The following is an 8,793-nucleotide window of genomic DNA, read 5'->3' on the forward strand; positions in this document are numbered from 1 at the left end:
TATATATATATATTGCTGCGGCGTGCAGCCCGATGCCCGATCCGTAAATATGAAACCCTCACATCCAGGCCCTCGACCTCTCTCAGTCATTGACCTCACTATCAGACCCTCGATCTATCTCAGTAAGTCAGGGAACTCAGCCCAAACAGTTTTTCATATTTTTAAGAAGTAAAGTGGTAAAACCAGATTTAAACAATAAACAGGTAAACATGACTGAGGTTATGCTTTCAAACAAATAGAGTGAGGAGAAATAGTAAAAATGCCCCTAAGGGTCTCAACAGGTCGGCACAAGGCCCCAGACATGGCATACAGCCCAAATTATAATATCAATCTCTAAAATATGGAATATCATAAGATTTCAAATCAAATACGCAACTTAACAGTCGTACGGGACGGACCAAGTCACAATCCCCAACGGTGCACGGCTCCACGCTCATCATCTAACGTGCGTGTCACCCCAAAGTAGCACAACGATGTGAAATCCGGGGTTTCAAACCCTCAGGACAGTATTTACAATCATTACTTACCTCGATCCGGTCCAAACTCTAGCCCGCGATGCCTTTGCCCTCACGAAACGACCTCCGGTTGCTCCAAATCTAGCCACAATCAGTACATAACTATTAAAATATGCTAAGGGAACGAAGCCCACTCGAAAATATCCAATTTAACATCAAAATCCCGAAATCGCTCAAACCCGGACCCCGGGCCCACATCTCAAAATCCGATAAAATTAATATCAGTGGAATCCTCATCCTCTCACGAGTTCATACATATCAAGAACATCAAAATCGGAGTTTGTTTGACCCCTCAAATCATCCCTAGAAGGTCTCATAATCTTAAGCCCTAACTCCACCTTTTTCTACTGATTTTCATGAATTAAACACTGATATTTTGTTCCTTAATCACAAATAATCGAGTCTTAGGGTCCAAAATCCTTACCTCAACGAAGAACAAGATTTCCTCTCTTCACAATCGTCCAAAGCTTCAAAATTTTGTGTTAAAAGTGAGAACCCCTCTGAAAATCGTGAAGGAGGAATTAATATAATCTGACCAGACATTTCCGCACCTGCGATCCCATAAGCGCACCTGCACTTCCGCTTCTGCGGAAAAACACCCTTCTGCGGGTTTCACTAACTCCTTCAGATTCCGCATCTGCGACCCAGGTACCGTAGATGCGGTCAAAGTCTTCGCTTCTGCGGCCAGAACTGCTTTTGCGGTCTCCTTTACGCACCAGCGGCATCGCACCTGCGGTCCCCAATCCGCAGGTGCGGAAACACCAGAAGCAGCAAAAATTTACAACTTCTCTAAACCTCAAACTCTTCCGTCAACCATCCAAAATCACCCCGAGGCCCTCGGGACCTCAACCAAAAGTACAAACATATCCCGTAACCTTATTCACACTTGTACCAATCTTCAAAACACCTCAAACAACATCAAAAATCACCAAAACTCATCGAATTCAAGCCTAAGGTTCTAAATTCTTCTGCATTCTACTTTTGATCAAAAACCCAACCAAATCACGTCCAAATGACCAGAAATTTTGCACACACGTCCCAAATGACATAACGAAGCTACTGCAATTTCCGGAATTCCATTCCGACCCCTGTATCAAAATCTCACCTATAAACCGGAAAACGCCAAAAACTAACTTTCGCCAATTCAAGCCTAATTCTACACCGGACATCACAAAAATATTTCGGACACACTCCTAAGTCCCAAATCACCTAACGAAGCTATCCGAGCCATAAAATTTGCATTCCGAGGTCGTTTACCAATAAGTCAAAACTTGGTCAAACCTTTAAATTTCAAGCTTCAAACTGAGAATTGTTCTTCCAAATTCATTCTGATTGCCCTGAAAATCAAAACCATTGATTCACATAAGTCATAATACATTACACGGGGCAAGTCACGCCCGAGAACTGGCGAGCAAAGTACAAAAGCTCAAAACAACCGGTCGGGTCGTTACATCCTCCCTCACTTAAACATATGTTCGTCCTCGAACGTGCCCAGAGTTGTTCCAAAAGCCAACCAATCGCCGAATAACCTTATCACGCATATACCCGGGGGTGATCCCACGTCACCCTATCTCATATAGGTTCGATAACACATTGTAACTGAAATTTCACAATCCAATCTAGCCCATGAACCATAGGACCACATTTCCACTTCTGAAATCATCAATACGATCAGAATCTCACATTTATACTGTGAATAAGTTCTAACAAGCTGTAACAAACCATATCTGTAACCTCAGGTGCAAATTACATGATATATCACATAACCCAAACACTGATAGCGATAACTTCTAATCGCAGCAGCGGCTCACAACAACCGAATACCGATAGAAAACCTATTATCAACTAAGGCCTCATTCCAACACTTTCATGCACTGCCAATGATAAGTGAAACACGCAATAAACCATAACCATTTCTCAGATTAACCATTCATGAAGCCATTTCCCCTTTGGCAAGGACCATAGTACATTTCTGAGCCAAACCTCAATATTATCCTTCCAGCATGCTGAAATCGAATCAGTTGTACTCATTTCAGATCCTAACGATCTCATCTAATCCAACACCACTACTCTGGTGACATGACACATCAATACAATCTAAAGCCACAACTCGTGCAATCCGTGCACCGATAAACAACAATCTGAATGTACTCCAATCATGAAGACGACTCGAACGAAAGGGTTGTACCACCAACTCACCAGTATCCACCACAACAAAATGTTGAGAACCCATCACGTCGTAGAAACAGAATACGCGAATCTAACCCGAAGGGTCATACCTCCACATAACTCTGCAATGCGCGACCCTATCCAAACACTGGTCCACATAAAACACCTCAAGTCACTATGCTCGAAATCGACAACCACGCGTAATTTGATGTCTGGAACCAAAGCAAATCATCATACCCACGGTGAAGCAAATAACATACACCACACAAGCCCAAACGGACATAACCGATACACCATTCCCCGAGCAACACCCAATCACTCTTCCCGCTCGAATTCCACCATGAAACCCCATAGAACCACACCCTATGTGCCTATAACCAACAAATCATAACGCCTCGCAACACAGAAAGGTAACTCATAGATCTCCCCAGATCACTAATAAGCTCAATAACAATCTAATCAACACATCCCTCACCAATAGCGACTCGAAGTCAACAAAGCCGTCTCGATGCAGAGCACGCATTCAAATAGGTCTACCAATGAACCACACATCAACTCTAGCCACACACAACAAATAAATAACCCTCCGAAGTTCACAATAACTGATTCATGGCGCATTCTATCATCTGACTATTTACCCACATCTTTGCCGTCCACAACCACGAGCTAACCTGTATATGAGAACTCCTAGTCTCCAACTCCATATAGCACACGCATCACCATATCCGATCCCAATTCCACCATCCGAGTATACAACACACCTCAAATACCCAATCATCCATGAGAGGTACTACTATAATTCTTCTGTGCCACCAAGCAAACTCGAATATCAATAGTCGATCCAACAAGAAAGTGCCACAATACTACCGAAGTACCATCAACTTAATCACATTGCCCTTTTTCTGAAACATATACTCTCATCAAATCACCCCAATTAGCAATACCATTTCCTTAATCATCTGAAGATCATTTCCCTAATCACCTGAAGCTCATTTCTCTATTTATCTGAAGCTGCCCGCTGCCTAAGAGTTTTATGACCTTCCTTTCAGAACTGAACCATAACTTTGCACACGCAAATCTCAATCCTCCACAACATACCGCATATACCATACCATCCTAGGATAACATGAGAACTTCATCTCCCTTCCGAGCCACAAACATCTATGTACTCAACTAGTCAAGAACTTCCCATTGATCCCACCTAGAATAAAATCATTACGCATCCCATGCTCTTCACGTAGCAGAAAATATACCTCTCTAGCCGTGGTAGAAACCGTCAAGAACTCTCCTGATTCCTTTTGCACAAAACTAAATCGTCGGGTCTGAATCCTTCTAACTCAACCAAACTATGCAGGCCACTATCACCCAAGAGCATTGCCGTGAAACACTTGTATAACTCATTACCTCGTAAACACCCAAAGAACTAATCATATCCTTACCGTACGATCTGGCCTACTACCAAGCTATCCCATCTATCCTAGCTCCCTTCTGGTTTACCTTCACTTGATACTCCTTCTTGCTATAACATCACATTTCCTCAACCCAGACTTACCACACGAGACCCAAGCATAATACCACACAGCCTAAGGCTCACAATCCGCTCAATACTCTTTTAAATGTTCCCAAAAGCACCACATTCAAGATACCTACCCTGAAAGAACTTACTGCGAATCCAAAGCCATTACCTTCACCTTCCCGATACTGATATATAGAATCCCATAATTAATAAAGAAAATACCACAAGTCTTGCCATCTTCTACTAAAAACTCAGTTTCTAGCCACAAGTACAACTTGAAAGCCTCCAATTATTGCATGCAAAATTTTGAACACAATGGAACCCTCATCCTCTCACGAGTTCATACATATCAAGAACATTAAAATCGGAGTTCGTTTGACCCCTCAAATCCTAGAAGGTCTCATAATCTTAAGGCCTAACTCCACCTTTTTCTACTGATTTTCATGAATTAAACACTGATATTTTGTTCCTTAATCACAAATAATCGAGTCTTAGGGTCCAAAATCCTTACCTCAACGATGAATAATGATTTCCTCTCTTCACAATCGCCCAAAGCTTCAAAATTTTGTGTTAAAAGTGAGAAACCCTCTGAAAATCGCGAAGGAGGAATTAATATAGTCTGACCAGACATTTCCGCACCTGCGATCCCATAAGCGCACCTGCGCTTCCGCTTCTGCGGAAAAACACCCGCTTCTGCGGGTTTCACTAACTCCTTCAGATTCTGCATCTGCGACCCAGGTACCGCACCTGGGGTCCCGCAGATGCGGTCAAAGTCTTCGCTTCTGCGGCCAGAACCGCTTTGCAGTCTCCTTTATGCCCCAGCGGCATCGCACCTGTGGTCCCCAATCCGCAGGTGCGGAAACACCAGAAGCAGCAAAAATTTACAACTTCTCTAAACCTCAAACTCTTCCGTCAACCATTCGAAATCACCCCGAGGCCCCCGGGGCCTCAACCAAAAGTACAAACATATCCCGTAACCTTATTAAAACTTGTACCAATCTTCAAAACACCTCAAACAACATCAAAAATCACCAAAACTCATCGAATTCAAGCCTAAGGTTCTAAATTCTTCCGCATTCCACTTTTGATCAAAAACCCAACCAAATCACGTCCAAATGACCTGAAATTTTGCACACACATCCCAAATGACATAAGAAGCTACTGCAACTTCCGGAATTCCATTCCGACCCCTGTATCAAAATCTCACCTATAAACCGGAAAACGCAAAAAATTAACTTTCACCAATTCAAGCCTAATTCTACACTGGACATCACAAAAATATTCCGGACACACTCCTAAGTCTCAAATCACCTAACAAAGCTATCCGAGCCATAAAATCTGCATTCCGAGGTCGTTTACCAATAAGTCAAAACTTGGTCAAACCTTTAAATTTCAAGCTTCAAACTGAGAACTGTTCTTCCAAATTCATTATGATTGCCCTGAAAATCAAAACCAACGATTCACATAAGTCATAATACATTACACGGGGCAAGTCACGCCCGAGAACTGGCGAGCAAAGTACAAAAGCTCAAAACGACCGGTCGGGTCGTTACAAGCTGAATAGGAAAACATACTATTTTTCCCAATTTCATTTCTGTACAGAAGCTTCTCTTCTCACGATGGGAGCTCAAGCTCAACCTTCAATGGAGGTTGATTCATTTTGTTATTTGTAATCTCGATAACCAGAATCACCATGTTTCTTTTCAATGTACACTTCTACATGATGCAAGTAGATCGCGACACTTGAGAAATCAGTTAACTATATAGTTTATGAGGAAACGAAATCAAATTAAGGGTGTGTTTGGTATAACGGAAAATGTTTTCTTGGAAAACAAGTAGTAATCTTATTCATTTTTCGGTGTTTGGTATGCAAATTAAGGAAAATGACTTCTCAAGAGTATTCATAAATAATTTAGATATAATACACATGAAAAATATATTGCAATAAAAAAAAAGGTAAAAAAAATATATTTTTTTTTGCGGGAGGGGGTGGGGTGGGGTGGGGAGAGGGGTAGAGGGTGGTAACGTAAAACTGAAATTTAAAAACAACGTTTTGGAGTGAGGGGGTGGGTGGGTTGGTGAGGGTAGGGAAGGTTTAGAAAGAGTTTTGGAAAATGTTTTCTTTTCTCTTGATAAGAAAAATATTTTCCTCCAATTGGAGAAAAAAATGAGTTCATAAGGAAAATATTTTCCAAAATATTTAAGCCAACCAAACATGGAAAAATTGGAAAATATTTTTCGAAAAATGTTTTCCTTCGTACCAAACACACCCTAAGAGTAATACGTAGATTGGATAAGGATTTTCTCTTCACGATGCTTTTGAAGTTTAGCTTTCTTACATGCATTTTGGCAATAGCAATCAAAGTTTGGCTATCTGATCACGCCCAACTATGCCTTATAAAAAGGACAATGCGGTCGTTGCAAATATAATCCGGTTTACAAGTCCGGAGTCGAATCCCACAGAGAACTAAGGTTTAGCTACAACTGTTCACCATCACCAAGAAGACAAGCTTGAACAATTCCTAACTTATAGATATTAAGATTCTCTGTTTAACTAATTAACTAACAAATTAAAATAGTAAATTAACAACTAACGATACTGAGGGTTAGAGAAAAGATTAAGGAGGTCTAGAGTTATGATTTCCCTAATTGTCGGAATCCTTCCCGCTATGTCTTCTATAATTTCGCCTAAGTATTCTCTACCGATCATGAGCACTCTTATTACCGTAAATCTCTCCCGAGTAATTACGACAATTTACTAGACGCACTCTCCCGAGCTACGCTAGCTGGCTTTTAATACAGCTCACTTCAAATCGCACATAAGGCTTCGTTATCCTTAATCCCACCTTTAAACCCTCGGTTATTGATCCCTCATATACTCTGGGAGTGGTGTTGTTCAACAATTACCTAAATATGCACTCTCTCCCGAGTTATGCATAATAAATAGGCACAGCTAATTGAGAGCTCTTCAACCAACCACAATATAAACGTAGTTGAACAAATAGAGAAAAGTTATGGCTCAATTATATAAAAACATAACAAGAATTTATCCTACAAAAGGTTCTATCAAAACTCTAGATAACAAATTAGCTATTCATAATAGTATGTAAAACTACAATACTAAAAGTCATAACCAACAATGAAAAATAGGAAGAGGAAGGAAAAAAACTCGTAGAAGAATTCTCCGCCTTGCTCCCAATGTGTTCTTGCCTCCAAGGGTGTTGTCTAACCCTAAAGTAGTGTCTTTTCGCCTCCTTAGGTCTAATTTGTGTCCAAAATATGTCATCCTCTTGTTCTTGGCCGGCCTCCTTTGTTTAATATAGGGTTTAGGACTTAAAATCCCATGTTTTGCACTTTAGTCCCTGAAATTTTCGCTTCCTGCCGCGATTTTGCCGCAGTCGCGGTGGAACCGCGGCCAATGGAGCCCAAATGGAGTTCTGAGCAAAAAGTTATGTCTATTTTACTAGACAGTACATAATATGCCTCCTCAAGTCTTCGTTCGTACTTAATTATCAAATTTGACCCCCGAACACGATCCCGGCTTAATTCCTTGAGCTTTTACTCAGACTTCAAAGCTTCAAATCACTTAAATTCATTCCACAACATCTATATAGCTCGGAATCACACCTACAAGGCATAAAACACACAATTAGTGCAAAACACTAGCGATTAAAGCGCAAACTCAATTAAAGTGCAGTAAATTCGAGTGTAATAAGCGACTAAAATATGCAATTATAGCCTATCATCAACACCCCACACTTAAACCATTGCTCGTCCTCGAGCAATCAAACTCCACTTTTTTTTATAGACACGACCTTTTTAAATAATTCTCCTAACTCATCACACCAAGAGTATTTAAAATAGACTAAGCACAAAAGCGTAACATCTTCACCTCAAGATTTGACTCACAAGTACCACACGGTATTCACAATTCACCCACTTACTCTAATATAGAGGTGACTAACATTACCTTTCCTTCATGAATCAAGTGCCCTCACACAACAAAAGAGAGTAGTTCCACACAATAAAATTTAAGAACACTTAGGAACTCAAGACAGAAAGAATTCACTCACTCTCAGAAATAACATTCATATGCCCCAAAAGATGCACCATAAGCTTGCCCGTAGTGTACTACTCCACTAATCGAGCTCATTCAATCTTGGATCAATTAGGACTTTATTTGGTTGTAATGTAGGCTACGGGACGGGTAGGATACATTTAGATATAAGAGTGACTACACCTCCCTAAGCACTTTAATACATATACTTTAACATTCAAACCCCATACTTATGTCAAACCAAACTCCACCTTCACATCAATTTATATTACCCCACACTTCTTTAAGCACAGTTACGTCAAGAGCCACCACTTATCAAGATTTTTTTTTTCACAACAATCCAACTATTTTGTTTTCAATTCAAGTGGCTCTTCCTTTTTCAAAACAGTGCACCTTTCTCCTTATTTCATTAGTTCCACTCAAAAGTCAAACCAACCACCCCACACTTTAACTTTTACAAAGTTCATAAATAATTCAAGTGCTCATGAGAGGTTTCAATGGTTCAAATAGATGGTTAATTCGAACAAATGGGTAAG

The sequence above is a fragment of the Nicotiana attenuata genome, unplaced genomic scaffold (assembly GCF_001879085.1).
Source record: "Nicotiana attenuata strain UT unplaced genomic scaffold, NIATTr2, whole genome shotgun sequence".
NCBI classification, from domain to species: domain Eukaryota; kingdom Viridiplantae; phylum Streptophyta; class Magnoliopsida; order Solanales; family Solanaceae; genus Nicotiana; species Nicotiana attenuata.